This window comes from Nipponia nippon, unplaced genomic scaffold (assembly GCF_047370975.1).
Source record: "Nipponia nippon isolate SJK-2023a ecotype South Korea unplaced genomic scaffold, ASM4737097v1 scaffold_4, whole genome shotgun sequence".
In the NCBI taxonomy this organism is placed as follows: domain Eukaryota; kingdom Metazoa; phylum Chordata; class Aves; order Pelecaniformes; family Threskiornithidae; genus Nipponia; species Nipponia nippon.
In genome coordinates, this window is record NW_028262358.1 from 75,053,846 (window position 1) to 75,072,289 (window position 18,444).

Sequence of the window (18,444 nt, forward strand, 5' to 3'; positions counted from 1 at the left end):
TGAACCAAGCGAGTCACATCTTCAATGACAAAAAGCACAGATTTTACTTCTTTACTGTGGGGACCCTTGGGACCGTCTACGTTTTAGCATTTCATACTACCTACAGTAAAAGTTTCCTAAAGTGCTATTTTTGTCAAAATATAGGTTCCCTCCTGCTAGAGAATTTTCTTTTTTGTCCTTTCGAAAGAGAAAGAGAGAGGGAAAGAGAGTAGCCTAAATGTCTAACTGGTGAAGCTGAGGGTAAGCAACAGGTCCAATTCCCACTTCCATGTTTATTTAAAACAACAGTTCCAGACTTAATATTTTCCTCTGTTAGGTTCACCTAAAGCATGCATTATGGCTCACGCCTGGCTCCTTTACAAATTAAATTCATTTTTAGTTTTTTATTCAACGAAGTGTAGATGGGACTTGACCGGCTGTTACCGGGGACGTAGGTAACATGTAACTGCGATTATTAAAGGTAGGCGAGTGAAAGAAAGTGGTAGTTATTAACTGTAAAAGCCCTCTGCCCCCTGCGAATCTCTAGGTGCACAAAGCTAAGTTTTTGACGGCAGACTTTTAGTGTAGGATGCCGCTAGCCTACTGTCACTGTCGCCGCTGTGAACATCTGATCAGAGCTGGTCATCTACACAGTGTTGGTGGGAGGGAATAGGGAATTCCAGGGGACAAATTACTTTAAACATTAACACTTATGATGAGATAAGCGATAGTAAAGGAGCCCAGATGACTGGCTTAGATGTAGATGTGAGAACTCTAGGCACCTAAAATTTAGTGAAATTAATCCCACCCTTGGATACCAAGTTGAAGAACATCTGAAGATAATTTTTATTCAGACCCCAAACATGGAATTTGTTTTGATCCCGTTGCTAAATGAGGAAGCATGAAGAATACATTGCCCTGGCATGATCATTCACCTCTTTCTTGGCAGTGAAATAGCTAACACTGTTGGCAGCGCTCTCGTTGAGCTTCAAAATTAGCATCTCGTTCAAATGAGCAGGAACTGCTTCAAGCCATTGTTTTAGGCTGTCTTCAGGCTCGGTTTGATACCACTATCCAGGTCGAGTACTTCATATTGCATCCATTATCATAGGATCTAAGCACCTCAAAGTTCCTTCCTTTTTTTACATAGATTTAATATCTTCCAGACCACCTTTGCAATCTCAAGAACTCAATTTTTTTTCAGCAAAAGTTCGGAGCGCCAGAGAAGCAAGTGTTTGATCAAATAAACCCAATCCGATTGTTGTCTAGAAGCAGATTTTGGTTGTCTGCTCAGTTGCTACTCAATTGACTTTTCAGGTTGCAAAAAGTCCAAAAAGCAAAGAGCCACTACCTCCACCAATCCTACTGAAGTAACAAACCACCAGGAACAGAAGCGACACTAATCTTGCTTGCTTGCTTTTTTAATAATTCTAATTTCTATTCATGTGAAATTAACTTTCTTTATCGCCATTTTCTTTCTGTCTCTTTGAAAGTGCTTCTGTATTAAAGGCTACAGCAGGGGTTAGCAGGTGTTAGCGGCCCCATTTCAAGATATGATTTACAACACTGTCAGCATTTTGCTTACTAGATAAGCAAAACTGTGTATCTAAATGAGTCAATTCAAATATTAAGTCATATGAAAACTGTTAACAAAGTCTTCCATGCAGAAAGTCTACTTGCCTTTGCAAATTGAACAGATTTGTGTCAAGAAATACAAACATAAAAAAACCTGACATTTTAAGAGTAGTATAAGGATACTAAATATATCAAGGAATATTTTCAGGTTGTATATATTTGCACTGAAATACTTAAACTATACAGGACATATCAAATATATGATAAATCACTTCATACAGCACATTACCTTGCAGCTGACACAGAAGAGCTTCATTTCATTCTACTTTTCTACTCACAAAGAGTTGCTTTAATATACGAAAGAGTAACAGAAAAGCACTCTTTTTTCAATTATTTTTTTGAAATTATTGCGCTAGGTCTACATCTATTTCTTAACGATTGTCTGAAATCTGAAGTTGAAGTTGGATATCCCACAGCAAAAAAGCCAGTCTGTTGCAGGTCAGTTCAGAACAAAATTTACATATTCCCTCTGGTGCAATTTTCTCCAATTGATAGATTATTCAACCCACAATTCATCCCATATCTGGTAATATGGGTAAAATAGATTTCAAAAAAAGGCATATGGAAATTCCTCATTCACTGTGCAACGACTGTGTTTTGTGAAATAAACATAACAATTCTTGTGAGTACCATCAAATATCTCCTCTCTGTCAAAAGCAGAACTAAGTTAATCCTTGAATTGACAGGGATTTTTTTTTTTTTTTTAAGTTAAATAGATCCCATATCAATGGGATCAATTTACTTAGTGGCTAAGTAAAAATATACCACTTGCTCAAAAGTAAGCAGACACATAGGCCCTGCACTTTCTGTTTATACTCTGATAAAAATCCATCCCTACCAGATTAGTGGGATAACCCTTACTTTAGATATAGGAATAAAATAAATGAAAACAGGAAAAAAAAAGGATCTATCGTACAGCATATATTCACACAAGTCCATTTTGTAAAGGAAGCCTAAATCTAACTGTTATTGCCTCCCGTATTGCTGAGGTTGAGACAGACAGTGCGCTGCCCCTGGCTAGCCTCACTCACAAGGACTACCAGGTTACCAAATAGCTGGTCATTCAAAGTGCAGCACTTGCCTGAAAGCCAGGTGTATATCGTCCAGATTCAGCAGCTCCCAAGCGCTAGTTGCAGACCCTCTGAAACAGCATTTTTGGGAACTCAAGGGATGCAAACAGACTAAGATTCCTCTCTGGCAAACCTAGTTTGCATCCCCTAAGATGGATAAAATTAATAATCAATTTGCTTTATCATTGTAACGATCCTCTCAATTATTTAAAAGAAAGACTAGGTAAAGATTCTGCATTACAGCAGCATGTGATCACAGAGATGCGGCACAACAGGTGCAGTATCAGTTTTCAGGCAGAATTATTCAGTATATAAAATGTCTAACTGTTTAGGTGGCTGGCTCTGTCTTATATTTTAGTTACAAACACTTTAAAGAAAAAGGTGAGTCTTCCCTCCTTCTCTCACCAGGGTGAAGTCAAGGTCATCTTATTCAAGAGTTAATTCTCCCTGAGATAGTAATATTTAAAATTAAATGACACTCCATCTAAAGTATTTTGCTAAAAGCCTTGAACTCTTCTAAGCTCTCTAAGTAGCATCTTCTAAACATTTAAGAAGTTGCCAACTGTTTGAATAATATAGTACTCGGAGTACCATCCTTTAAGGGAAAGATCATGTGCTCAAATTGGGCCAAATAAGCAATAGGCTGACATAAAACCAAGCCACTTAAACCACATGAATGATTCCTAAACACTTAGGCATCTGATTTATAAGCATACGCAGGCAGCAGTATCATAGTTTCAAAATTCACTTTGCTGAAATTTACTGCAGGTTTTTTACTACTGTGTACTAACAGGATTTTACAATTAATAGGACTTATAATGCTACTGACTGGGCACAAAAACGGTGTACTAAATGATGTACAGTTCTTCTATTTGAGGTAAATTTGCTGTGGAGAATAGCATTATTAATCATTAAGTCATCTCAGACTTCTATATCACTATCCAAACATGCCTAGTATTCTCACTAAGAAAGTCACCACTGACATAAGGAGGTGACTTAAAAATAACCCGGGACCCTTATTTTTACAGAAATAATGTTTTCTGACCTTTTACGACCCACTTTGTTCCCAGACATTGTAATTCTGTAGTTCCTTTGATCTTAAGGCATTTTGCTAACTGTACTTCTGCAGGATACCTGATGTACTGCCACCGGTCAGTAGAAAAGCAGAAGCTAAAGGACTACCAGCCCTTTCTTATGCATACCAATGTATGCCCACATATAGAAGAGGGTTTATTTTTTTCATGAATTAGCTTAATATATCATGGACACGTGGAAAAAGTTGAACAAGAACAAAAAAAACCTATTCTGATGTAAGACTGTTCACATATGAACTGTTGTGGAATAACTACAGAGCTTTGACTTCGGTTCACGCATGAAATACTGTGGAGTAACTACAGAGCTTTAACTTCAGACCATCTTTTGCTTTACACAGTGTAATAACTTGCACCAGCCTAACGAATGGGTGTTGTTAAAGTGGTGTTAAATCTTAGCGCGGAAGCACTTCTTAAAAACCTGCTCACCTGAATACATCCAGTCTCCTATCTGCTTTTCTCCTTGGGAAAAATAAATTTGTTCTTTATTCAGTGTTAGAAGGGTTGATTCACTCCAATTTAAATATAATTAGCAAAATTGTTATGCAAGCTGCAATTGCCAGATCTTTATGGCTGGTAATACCGCAGCCAAAGTACACACTTTTTTTTTCTGTTTCCAGTATGACTTTGCAAGGCTATCAGTTGGAAAAATCAGTTTTCTGGTTGTGCAATGAATCCAATCGTAGCCAGGAATTAAAGATACAAACATAAAACCCCAACCTTGTGTTTGACTTCAGCTTTCACAGTAGCACTGATACTTCAGGCTAACCTACAAGGGGATTTCAGTGCCATTTTTTCTCATTTTGCTTTTCCTGATACGCAGGAGAGAGCTAGACTTCTGATTTTTTCTAGCCAAGATGTGCGCTTCTTATAAAGATAAGATGTGAAGCCTATTTTGGGGACCAATATATGTATGAAGTATTAACTGGAAGCGCTAATTGTCACGTGTGGGTTGATTTCTGTTCTCTGGTTAGACATCGATTTGTTGTGATTGTGTCCAACCTCGGTCTCCCGCGTTTCAAAGACTCGCTGACGCAGACAGACCCAGTGCTCCTGACTCGGGATTTCTCAAGCAAATTGCCAGGTACAGATCCCATTCTCGCCACCCTGAGACTCTTCTGTCTCTGACCCCCAAACCAAGCCTCCTAATGACTTGGACTAATTCCTTCTGAGTCTACCTTGCTGTTTCCTAATAACATGGTTTCCTAACAACAGTTTTCAGAAACAACTTTGGTGTTAAAGCAAGGGGCACAGGCTTAGTACAGGAATTTCTTGCCCGTGAACATGTAAGAGTTACAGGTTTGTTTGCTTTTAAACAAACTTTTGAACGTAGTCCCTGCGGTCTGCTTAAACTATTCACCACCAGCAAATCCTGGGCTTCCTTTGAAGCCCGAGGCCAGACCAGCCCCCCCAGACTTCCGCTTCGATGGCCTTGCTTCTGGTAGTGCAGACTCTCTCTTACTCAAGGAAACACTTGCTTTTTTTGACAATGAGAGGGCTCCTAACTCGGGGTTTCACAGAGCACTGGCCACGAACGATAGAAAGGCAAGGGCGGACATCGCACGCTTCTGGTCCGTCTGCAATAGCTCGGGAAAGGACCTTGAGTTAAAAACTGTTAATCACACTCTCAGTCTAGGAGTTCAGTCGCTCATAGTTTGATCGTCTCAGTATGACTGGAAAGTAAAACATAGTGTTTCAGTGAGTCTGAAATAGTAAGTGCTTAAATGTAAACCAGCCTTTTTGGCAGGACCCCGAGGTCCTCTTCCCACTAATTTTCCTTCTTTGCTCCTTTCAGTCCTCAGTCTCACGTCAGGGCAACTAAACTTTGAGCCACGCAGAGCTAGATAAAGCTTGCCTCATATCCTATTTATGCTTCTTGAGGTAAAAAGGTCACCAGGGAATGACTTAAGAAACGTTTTCCCCCACGCTTACTCAGGACTTCTGTACTTTATGTCCCAGTCAACATGATAGCTAGGAACTAAAGTGTAATGCCAGCTTGGATCTCCTTCTTAACCCTTCCTCCTCCCCACATTGGGTGTTACCACTCCTCAGCAGTAAAAACTCACAGCATTCCCTAAATACCACACTGGAGTTAGCTGTACAGAGCCATTTCACTGTGACAATGAAAGAGGAATTCGGGCAAGGAAAAGGAGAACGTTGGTATATTTGTTCATTAACATAGTTCCAACTTGCTGTCTTTTTACATCATCCCTGAAACATTCTCCTTATTCAGCAAAGAGCCTCACCCGAGTTTATTTTCCTGCAGCAGCCTTCTCTGCTAACCTGTTCCAGAAGTTTGTCATTTATGACGTATATTATCCTTACCTGCATGCTCTGCTTTTCTTTTTCCTTCTGAAATTAAACAGCTCAGTTCCCCTACATCTGTAACAACAATAGGAAACGCACACATATATTATTAAATTTTTCTTTAATTTCAACTCTCTGTGTTGATCAGGACCCTTTGATGTGACAGGACGCGTCCCAGAAACAACGTAGATTTTACAATACCTTTAAAAAGGGACCAGAAGTTTTCTGTACTGCACGTTACGCCAGCGTAACAGAGAGTTAAGTGCCGAGTGAACAACTCAGAGCAACATTAAGTGCTCTTCTCCTTAACGTATAACAGTACTTATTTTACAGACTGAGAAGTTCCGATATCTGATCTGTTAGGAGATGACAGGAAAGCTGAACTCAATTTCCAGAGGTGTTTTCACACTCAATAGAATATTACCGAGACTCACCTACTGCAAACTCCTGTTTCTGTAAGCTTTAAAGACCGTTTAAGGATCTCTTAAAGAGCAGTAATTGCCATCTACCGGCCAAGCCGGGAATGGTCTTTATCCACAATTTATTTCTTCATCTGTCTGGCTAAATTTGGAAATGGATTTGAGCAAAGGAGGCAGTGCAACGTGGGAGCGGGACAGCGCAACCGGCAGCGGAGTCTGCACGCCGGGACAGAAGCGTGCGCGTACTTCCCCGTCTCACGCTGGAAAAAGAGGAGAAACACTGCAGAGGAGGAGATGAGTTTGGGGGATCCATGACATTACTGTGGTTTGTTGAGGGGTTGATTTAAAAATAGATAGCCAGGAAAACTGTTATCTTCTCGTCTGGAAATTAAACGTTAAATGTTGTACTTTTGAGTGACAAAAAGAGAACGTAGGGGAGACAAAACCCTTGCCGGTGGGAGAGGAAGGCCAGGTCTCTGCAAATGTCTGTCTCTAGATCAGAGCCGGTTAGAGGCAGCAGGGAGGCACCACAGTAATAGCTGCCCAGTCTCACCCAAAATCCTGTGTAGCACAGCACGCTCATCCCCTGACTCTGCCCTCTCATCCGCTTTTTCCCAGCTGTGACTTCTTATCTCCCAAGCCCTTCTGTCTCCAAACTCATTTCGCAACCTGCCCCAACTCTCAGAGTCAAACCATTTCTCCTCATCATTTCAATTCAGAACCCCCAACATCTTCCATCTTTTTTCCCATCCTTCCCTGACTTCTCTTTCTTCCCAAGACTTCTTCCTTTTGCCCTACTCTCACACTCTTTCCCATCCCCGACCTTCCTAGCCCAAGAGGCCCCAGCCCACAGGGCACACCTCTTGCCCCCAGATCTCTTTCTGTGGGGCTGCTCTCCAGCCTCTCGTCACCCAATTTGCATGTATAACTAGGATTACCCCGTCCCAGGTGGAGAATCCGGCACTTGCTCTCGTTAAATTTCATACGGCTGGCAGTTGCCCAGCTTTCTAGTCTATCCAAATCTCTAAAACTAGTTCTGTTATAGCTCTTTTCAAGGTGGGGGACAGGGATTGCTGAACTGCACCCAGCAGGCAGGGTATGGGCACACTTTGAATTTATACAACAGCAAATGTTTGTACTCTATTTTCCTCCTCCCATACTAATTCTTAACATTTGATTTGGTTTTTTGGCTGTGAGTATCAGAGTGACTTTTTCATGAGACGTGAGGTCTCATTCCCAAATAGCAATGGTTAGCTCAGAACACATCATTTTTTTTAAAGCTGATGTTAGGTTTGTTCATCACTTGCACATACCAACACTGAAATTCATTTGACTGGCATTAAAATGGCTTTCACAGAAGAGTCTGCTGGATATCTTTGCAAGGGGCACTCATCTTTACAACACCGACTTATCCAACATCAGCAGCACCACTTTGTCATGTCGTTGTGTTATCAAACTACAAGGTGTGGAAGAATTTGAATATAGCCAGTAACTGGGAAGCAAAATAGCAGGTTAAATTCAATACTGAGAAACATAAATGTGAAAAAAACCTTCTCTAGGTACATAAAATAATGGTCTCTAGTATGTTATTATCATTAGAAGGTTCATTACAGAAGAGAGATCTTGGACGTGTTTTGGCTCCTCCTCTGGCAGCAATAGCTCCCGAAATAATATTTAACAGGCACATAGAACAGTAATCATTATTAAGAATAGAAAATCAAAAAGAAAGTGTTGCCCATGTCAGAATTAGTCATGCAACAATACCTTTGATACTACACACAATTCTGTTCTCAGAAAGAACATAACTGAGCTCGAAAAAGTGCAAAGAGGGCAAATTAGCAACATGATACAGCTTCTAGGTGAAAAGCATTTAAATTGATCAGGACTCTTCATCTTGGGAAAGAAATCGGTAAGGAAACTGAGGCCTGTGAAATCACGAGTGGCATGAAAGAGGTGAAGGGAAATGTTTATCTGCTAACTCTCAAATAAAAGACCTAAGGGAGATCCAAGAATATCAGGCCTCAACTTTACCCCAATAATTACTACTTCACTCAACAAAGCTGAATTATGGAACTAATCAATACAGAGTGTTTAAGATGCCAAAATTATGTACTTAACAAACCAATAGGAAGTCATGAGAGAAAGATGCAGTAACAGCAAAACACAACAAACTGGAGATTATTTCCAGCTGAAGAACTTTATAAACTGAGGCATCCTTATAGTAAGAAACAATGGGAGATGTATTGAAATAAAGCTCCGTTGAGCTTCTCCCTGTCCTCATGTTCTTTCCCAAAGCACCTGGAACAGGACACTTATACTTACCTTAAACTTCCAGGGTGAAGCACAAATGCAGTTCCTTGCTACCACAGATGTTGCAGCTTATTTTCCCTTGTTTGGGGAAATTGCACGGGCAACCCATCCATCACGTAAGGGGCGAGTCTTACCTTTGGAAAAGTCGCTCTCTAGCTCATGTCCCCTCAGATGAAAAGAACTCTTGATGTGAATTGAGGGTGGTTGTTCTTTTGGTGTTGTGACACAGGTGAAAATTTGAAATGGGTAGAAGTAAAAATGTCAGAGTAAAGCAGTGTGCTTCCAATTAACTGAATTTCTTTTTCTTCAGCCTACAAAATGTTAGCATTGATGTTTGCGTTATCAGCATGTTAGACTGAATATAAAGGTACGAAATGTTTCCGTGGTCACAAATCAACTTTCTCCTATCCCCAGAGTTTTCATTCAATGGGAAGTTTTGTCTTTTCATTCTGATTTGGAAGAACACAAGGTTTGCAAATATTGCAATTCCCAAAAATTCCGTTTCCCTAACAGCTTGTTCCACACCATAGACTGACTACGAAACACCAGTGTGTTTGTCTGGAAAAGGCAGGTTCGTGTCACTTACAAACGTTCGTCTCGCAGATATCTTTATTCACACAACTGCTAATCCCTAGTGATCCCGCTAAGATCTCTCCCTCAGCAGGAAGCCAGGGCGGCAGTGAGCTCACTTCGATTTTCTGGTCCATGGAAGCTGGATCCAGCAATCCTCGTATCCCACACCCAAACTATTGACCTAAAACAACAAACCACTTTAATCACACAAGTACTTCTTGGCAAGTACAAAATACAAAAGAGGAATAATGATTCTCCAAACAAAGAAACAGGAATGCTTGTTCTCATTAAGGGTTTCCCTTGAATTTTACTCAGCAGCAATAACAGGGTTCTTCAGGGCAGACGGTGTCCAACACTCTTCTGCAATGTGTGATTGCAAGTAAACAGGAGCCCTCGAAGAATAAAATCTTAAGGCACCTTGGTTTTTGTTTTTTTAAGGAGAAGTGACTGCAATGTGGGAAAGCCATGTTCAATCTCTGAAGAGCCATGTGCTACTTCAGTATCTTGGTGAGGACTTTGTCTTTACACTGTGTTTTTTACTGTGCCTAGCACAACGGGGTTCTGGGATCCTTCTCGGAGGAACCTGGGTATTACTGTCCTGCAATAAATAAATAATTGTAAGCATTCAAAACTTGTTCTTCTTGAAGGTTGGACTGTGATTTGGATAAGAATAGAATAAGATTTAAGACAAACCTCTCCAACAAGTCTGCTATAAAACAGACTGTGTCAAGTAAATATGAATTTGGGAAGTTGTGTTTTGGGGTTTTTTTTAAACAAGTCAATGGGGCCTAAGACCTTTTACAAATGGAACATGATTCATGATCCTTAGGTAGCAATGATATGTCACTTTATACTGCAATGCACTTATGGCGACCCATACAGCAGGGGGGGGGGACACAGGGACAGCTTTCTCTGTGTGCCATACGGGAAAAGGTCTTAAAGATCCTGCTGCAACTTTAATTTTATAATTGATGATTCTTTCTCCCCTGCAAAAACCACTTTTCATACAGGTTTCAAAATTGGTTTTGCAGATATGACTAAGTATCATATAAGTTCTTATCTCTCCTTTTCCTGTCTTCCAAGTCAGATGTCTAGTTCAATGCCCACGAGGGGACTTGGAAGACCAGAAAGTTTCTGATTTCAGTCATCTGGCTTTTGCTGTGACAAAACACGTCTGCTAATGCCATGTCTTAACAGTTTGCCTGTTCTTTCTTAACACTCCTTTGATTTGCTGACAGAGTTAGGGCCATGGAAACTAGCTTTTTACCTACCAGGTTGAAAAGTTCATTCTGTTCTACTTTTTAATAGAACAACAAAACTTTCCTGTAAACTCAGCTCCCAGAATCCATTACGAGTCTAGTGTAGCTGGCTCTGACCAAATGCTGGCACCGTTTTAATAAACCACAAATTTTTGACAAATTTTTTCCTTCTTCTCTGCTAGCATTTAATACATCTTTTCCTCCAGGCATACCAGTCAGGTAGCATAAATCTCCTGCCACAAGCATGAGTCTCTAAAGGAACAAGATTTATCTTTGACAGAATCTCATGCATGAGACCATCCTTAGGGTAGATTTATCATGTCCTATGCAGCCCACATGCTGAAAAAGCATTTCACTTTTCCCTTTCTCATAATATTCCTTTAACTATACTTTTTCCTTAACGGGGAACAGCTTTGTCTATACGCACTTAAACTCTTCAGTCACTTTACCACGTAAGCCACAGAATAGATTTCCTTCCAGGAATTGAAAGAAAAGTAACTGAGAACCTAATCAGCTATTACCTCCTGAAAACAGCAACACAGGTCTAATGGAATTTAAATAAAATTTAAAATATTTTTCATAACTGGAGAAAATAACTAAATCTGTCTTCAAAAGCTTTGAGGCTCATGCTAAGATGCAGTGTTAGCTTTCCAAACATAACACACCATCATGCAGTATTTCTGATCATGCTCAGACTAGAACAAGCACAACCGAATCTTTTATCCAAGTTCATTAAGCAAAAGCGTTCAACGCAGCTCAAAAAGTCTTATTCATCGCAGCTCAAAGTCTTATTCATCACCATAGCTCCATAGTATTAGAGGGAAAAGAAGTATGCTGAAAAATCTTCAGAGTGGAGAAAATCCTTCCAGCTAAAACAGAAGCCACATAAGGAGTTTTGTCAGAAGGTTACTCCTGATGGAAAGGAGAAGTTTCCTGATTATTATTTTGAAGGTTGCCTTAAAACCAATCTGAAGAGATTTCTTTGTGTTTTGCTAAAAGGCACACAGATGAACTAGCATCTCTCTTACTACTGACCAGGGCTGGGTAGCGTTGGTCTTTGTTGATAAACCTCAAAACCTCTGAGGGGTTTTCTTTGCAAAGAAAATCACAAATTGTGCGTGGGTTCCACTTAGGTCAACTTCTTTCCGGCCAAGCGCCGTTGGCAGCTGCTGCAGCTGCGCCACGGCGCAGGCAGCACACGCTCCGGCCCCAGGAAGGTACAGGGGAACCACCAACAGGGACGGGGAACTCACAACTTCCACATTTTACCTTTGTTCCTAAAGCAAATCCCTTCTGAAAAAGTCAGTTAACCTTTGCTGTCACATCTGTAAAACGGTGTTAAAAGTGATCTTAACGGGGAAAGTTGTGATGGAGCTTACTGGCAAGCGCAGGTCCCAAAAACCATTGGTTTCCTTAAGAACAGACTCAGAACCATAGTAATTCTCAAACTCAGGCACCGTCTTACAGATATGACTGTAATAGTAATATCTGTAGTATTATCATAATACGTTATACATATTACATATTATATATAGTAATATGTTATACTGTATATAGTAATATCTGTATTATTATAGAAGCGGCAGGAGCTCCCTCACGTCTCCCATCACGTTCCGAGTCTTTTGCTTCCTCCCCAGTGCCGCAGCGCACCACCCAACTGTGCTGTGAGCCAGATCGGGGAACTGATCTAGCTTCAAGACAAAGAGCCCTCCCTTTCTCCCCCCCCCCCCCTTTAAAGCCAGTTTAATTCCCCGATCTGGTTGCCAGTCCCACAAACAGCTGCACCTTCGTAACTCCTTACGTCAGCACTGCTGCTGAACTCCCCAGATGGTGTTATCTATGAAGCGTTGGGTTTGCGGTTTGGGGTTTTTTAAGAGATATCATTATGTATGACCTGCTGCCTTTGAGAAACTGGAGGAGGCTAACGGCAGGAAGGGTGGGTATCCCTCTCTCTCTGGAAGGAAAGCGAGAAGGAAATGCTCAGCAGTTACCAGGTCTTTGAATCTTTCTTCAAGTGAGCCTTTCTGCTCAGCCCTGAAGAGATGAGCATCTGGGATGCAAACAGAAACCCCTCGCTCATCAACTACAGAGCGCACTTGAGTTGAGCAGCTGTTTGCCTACAATATCACAGAAGCCCCTAGGTATCTCAGGTATGTCCAGAGAAGAAAGAAGAAGAAAGGAGAAGAAAGAAGAAGAAAAAAAAAAGCTCCTACAGATTTCTTTTCACAACATAAAAAATAAAGCCTGCCTAATATTTCATTCAAATAGCCCTAATGAGCAAGGAATTATCCCCGTGTGCAAAGTAAGCCAACAGGAGCTGAAATCTGTCACTTCTTCTGAATTAAAAGCTTATTACTGTTTATTGGCATGCTGCATGTGCACTTCAGAGGGTCTCATTAATTCTTCATAATAATCTGTTTTCAATTAAAAAGGTTAAATGACTGTGATGAGGTGAATGCAAGTTCTGCATTGCACTTTTTGCAGCAAACCATCCCAATACAAACTTCCAGATGTGACTGCCCATCTTTTGGCAGTGACGCACGCCGAAGAGCTGTTTGCTCATGAGAACCAGGAGAGCTCAGCTTTGCTTAGAGATGTTTGGTGTGAATTTATACTGTGAAATACCTTACGTTGCTTTGTTGCATTGGGATTGGTTTCTGTCACACGCAAGAGCATGCCACAACAGGAGAGAGAGGAGACATTTTGCCTGAATCTTTTCTTCCCCCTCATTTCTGCATTCCCTTCCTCACCTTCCCCCAGAGGAGAGGGCAACTTCTGAGCCAAGGAGCTCAATTTCCACTGGAGAAAGACATTAGCAACTCGCAACCAAAACTGAAAAGATGTTACTTGTGGACTTCTTTAGATTAGGAAAACAGAAACCCTGACTTAGTACAAGGAATACACCTTTATCTGAAAAACAGGCAGGGAGGGAAGAAGCTTTTAAACTATCTTTTGGCAACAGCTGATGTTAGGCCCCAGCATGCCTATCTACGGCTAACATAGATAGTCACCGTTGCAGCAATAATTCCAGAGCATAAAGCAGCACTAGTAACTCTCCTGCCTAGAGGCCAGCAGCAGCAATCAATGGTTTAATTTTGCAGATTTAAAAAGGGGAGAAATAGCGGCAGCACCTCGGTCCTAAGTGAAGGCCCTTTCACTGCACGTGTGCTGAGCGCTGCCTTCGCCATGGAGTACATGTTAATGTCAGGAAAGAGGGAGATAAAGATAGATTTTAAATGCATCTTACTTTGCATTGCAGCACTGCGTATGTAAAAAATCCAGTTTATTATGCATTGCTCAGATCTTTGCAGGCAATGTAGCCCAAGGTAAATGTACGTAACCCCCTGGCAGGGGATAATCAACCAAGGATCTCCTTCCGAGTTTGCTGAGCAAAGCTTGGCATCCCTTCCCCCGGCACCAACGGGTCAGTGCTCTTGCTCACATTCTCCCTCTTAGGTAACAACCAGAGAAACAGGCCTGGTTAGACTTTTCCTGCAGATTTCCCTGCCTGCCTGACGTGCCTAATGCTGTGGTTGACAGGACACCTCTTCATCCCGGTCCCTCTTTTGATTCTTGCTCCTGACTTCTAGCTTTGGAGTTTGACTCCCGACGCTGAACGTGGCTCTTGATTCCTTGTTTCAGTGTGTCCAGACACTGTCAGTAAGTGCCTTGTTACAGTGGTCAACTGAACAGGGAATTCAGCAAATAACGGTCAGTGCAGAGTATACAGCAGATAACTGAGAAAGACGAGGAAGACCAATATTATGACCACTAGCGGAACAGAAAGAGATTAATTTAACAATCACCATGAGCACTAATGGGCAAGAACTGACCTTTTGCCAGCACAGAGAGATGATCTGGCCAAACACGAGGAAACGGGTCACTGCAGCTGTGCCTGGTTTGGTTTGGAGGCTGTCAGAGTGAAGGAAGTCAGGAGGAGAAAATCGCAGCAATCAAAACAGAGGACAGTTGTTAGGGCCACGTGGCCGTACTTCGGTATCACGGAAGGAGTGAGAAATCCAGGCTTTATAGGTGTTGCGTTACATCACAGGAAAGACTATGGGATTACCAAGGGGGAAAGAGGGAACATGATGAGAATTTGGGGGGAAGTCATTAAGCACACATGTTTTCTGTTAAGTTCTGTTCAAAACTTTACCTCTACTTCCCCTGAACTACTTTGTGCTTATCTTAGAGAAATGGGGGGGCGGGGGGGGAGAGATCAAGTAGACAGAATATGACTGAAGTCAAAGAAAATAAGAAAGAAAAAGGAACAGATGCCTTAGACCTTTCTCAATCAGCATGCACCTATTGCATTCACAGATTGCTCTGAGTAGATGATTCCTGTGTTACTTAGGATAGGGCTTAATCCCGGGCTACCTATAAATTTTTCCTCTCCCAGTGCCAGTCGTCTTTTCTTTGCCCACACAGCACTGAGGTCCCTCCACCCTACCATGGTATCTGAGCTAATCGATTCCCAACCTTCTCAGGTAGGTCCCTCAGAAACCCCACGTCCTCCCCAAATGTTGTTTCCAGCTCCTCCTCACTATCTCCTGCATAAACGCCTGAGAGCAAAGCTATTCCTCCTGTGCCAGGTTAGCCATATTCATTTTGAGCATTCTTCCATTTAGGAAGGCAGTCCTACACAGGCTTTGCATTCAGGAGCCTCGTGTCTCTTTTCCTTGTATGTTTTTAGGAAACCTGACTTCTGATACGACCGAGCTATTCCTCAGCCGTATCTCTGGATTGCATCTGGGATGTGTCAGCACTGCTAGAGGCACTTTAGCAAAGTCCAAAAGGAGGAGAGAAATTGCACTGGAGACGGGAGAACTATCTGCGCCACACGTAATACACATGTTAATATGTATTATGTATGGCTGTTATATATATTATGCACGGCTAATGTTTTCCACTACCCTCTCTTTAATATTGAAAATGTCTCTAACACGGTTCTGCTCTAGTCTCCTTACCCCCCTTATATTTGATAGCATATGGAATAAGCAACGAGCAGCCTTTTTCCCCTCTGGCTGGGGGATGCAGCGGTCAGTGGGATACCTGGCACGTCTGCGATGTTTAACTGTCCTCCCTTTTTTAACCCTCCCCAGCTCCACCAGCTGCGCCGAAGCCAGTGGGGGAGGGAAACCCTCACAGTCAAACCCAGAAAGCACTTAGTGAAAATAAATAAGGTTGCTAAGGAACTGTAGAGATAAACTCAAACCCACAAAATCCAGGAAACAGAACGGAGTTCGTACGCTCTTTTCAAACACACACCACTCATTGCTCTCAGTGCTCAGTCTGTCACATTATACTAGCACAGAGCTAAAAGGCCGTGATCACACGTCCCCAGGACTGATTCCCAAAAATGTGAGAATCCCAAGAACATAGCACGTCACGCCACTCAACAATATCTACCTCTTTTCCTACTTTTTTTGATTACACCACACATAAAAAGAGCCAAGTAAACTTATAATGCAGGTAGACTACAAATTCTATGCGTATCCTTAGTTATCTATAATGGCAGTAGCCTAGTTAACAGCAGCAATGAAGATGCCGGCAGCACAGCTGGGCAACATCAGCATACAAACCCAGGGGCCGCAGAAGGCACAAATCGCACCCTCCCTGCTGCTGCCATCCCGCCAGCTAGACTCAAGGCAGCGCGAGCTTGACTGCTGATTCGCAACTCCACCTCCATTTTACCACACAGGTACGGCCTCAGGAGCCACGCTTTGCCCACAGGGATTTTCTTGAAACCAAATGTATTACTACGCTCAACCCGTAAATAAAGCGATTGCCAGTGCGTTGGGAGGGAAGATGATGAAAGCCAGAGGAAAGGGGTGAACTCGCCAGTTACGCCTTGCCTGTGCCACGCAGACCCTGGAGCCATGTTTATGTGTTTTCAGAGCCTGGTGAACTCTGGAAGCAAGGGGCAATTGAGGCGAGCCAAGCCCTTTTCATCTGCTGCCCTTTGAGCACCGCATGTTCTGTTCCCCATGCACACAGCTACACTGCAGCACCTGACAAATTTCCTCACACTTTAAAAGACCCTGGGAAATAAGAACATGCCACTAGAAAGGTTATATTTAGCCCTCCTATCTCCATTCACCTTGAGTTAAATCAGATACTCAGAATGTAGCAATTCCCTACCATGCAGAGGTGCAGTTAGTTGTACATGCCGTGCATCTGAAATCACACCAGCCACCAGTCCTGTGGCTTACTCACTGCTTCACAGTAAGGCTGAAACTTCTCTGAAAGAAATGGGGTGAACTCAGTTGCTAATTTGGCTTCACCCTATCTCATCATACGGAGATCAGAGCGGTTCATTTCTGCCACGAGAAAAACAAGACAGCACTTCCACTTCCCACTCAGACTTTGCACCAAAATGGCACCACTTTGAGTAGTACAAAGTATTTATTAGAAATGGAGCAAATTTTAATCTGTGCTAACAACACAACTTTAAAACGATTAGTATGAAGAAGCATAGCCTAAATATCCTTACACTATATCCAGGTGAATTTCTCCTTGCCTCACATATCTGACGCATTTTGGACCACGTGGCTGTATTTGACAAGTACAAACAGTAAGAACAAAAGAGTACTCACACGCACGGCCACAGGTGTGGGACATCAGGCACTTCAGGTTCCACCTCAAGCCAGCGGAGACGAAAGACCCCGCAAAGGGTGAACAAATGCACCGCGGCTCTCCCCACGGACCAGTTTCCTGCGCTCGAGGACTTTGCATCTCCCTGAAGCTGCGTGAACCGCAGGGGCTAAAGACGCCGTCAGGCTGAAGCCAGCAGGCGTAGTAGCCCTTGACCGTCCGAGCTTCCTCTTCACACGAGGAGCAAACCCAGCAGCAGCATGAAACCCAACCAACGCCAGGAGGCAACAGGCTGTCTCTGAGGACTGCTACCGCAGAGCCGCCTCGCTTTTAGCATCAGGTTGTTAGATAGTCTACGTTACTTTCATGAAATTAAGTTTTTAAACACCAAATTAAGCACCAAAATTAGATTCCAAATCAGGAAAACACGACGTGCAATCTTTTACGACTATACGTTTGACTACAGGTCCATAAAAGACAGCATGCCCATTAGTACAATTCTTCTACAGCTATTACCAAACATGGCTTTCAGTCAAAAGCGTAGTGATTTGTATTTCAGAAAGATATGGTGGGAAATACAAATCTGAAGTAGTTTATGGAATTATCAATTTCTCAAAGACATAGTTATAGATGGGAGAAAAGGATTTGGAGAGAGCCATGCAATTTATTTTGTCTAATGGTACAAAAAAAAAAAAACCCAACAGGTAATAGATTGAAGATAAATAAGTTTGTGCCCTCAAAAAGATCCCAAACTTTTAAAGCCCTTTCTTTTTCACACTACAAGTTTTATCAAACCAGTACAGCAAGAACGTAACGTGTGGCATTTGCACAGCCACAGTTACAGCTCAGCTCTCGCACAAGGAGAGCAAAGCTGCCCAACTGCTTCCATCCAGGATGCAGAAGACATGTAAAAATAACAAACCGCCTATTCCCGATGTGACACTTCAGCTGATTACACTGAGAAAACTAACAAGAAAAGATAAAAGTATTACCAACATAACCAGGATGAGCACGCTTGCTGTGTTGATGACAAAGTGTGTACAGTTTAATCGTAATTATGCTAAAGGGCAGAGTAATAGCTTCCAAAGAGACAAGCAGAAGAATAAAAGCAAGGCTTTTCACTATGTTCCAAACCATAGAACACCGCACCAAAGTCTCGCTAAGCTCTTAAACTCTCATCCCTTTACCCAAGTTTTTAATTGAGTCT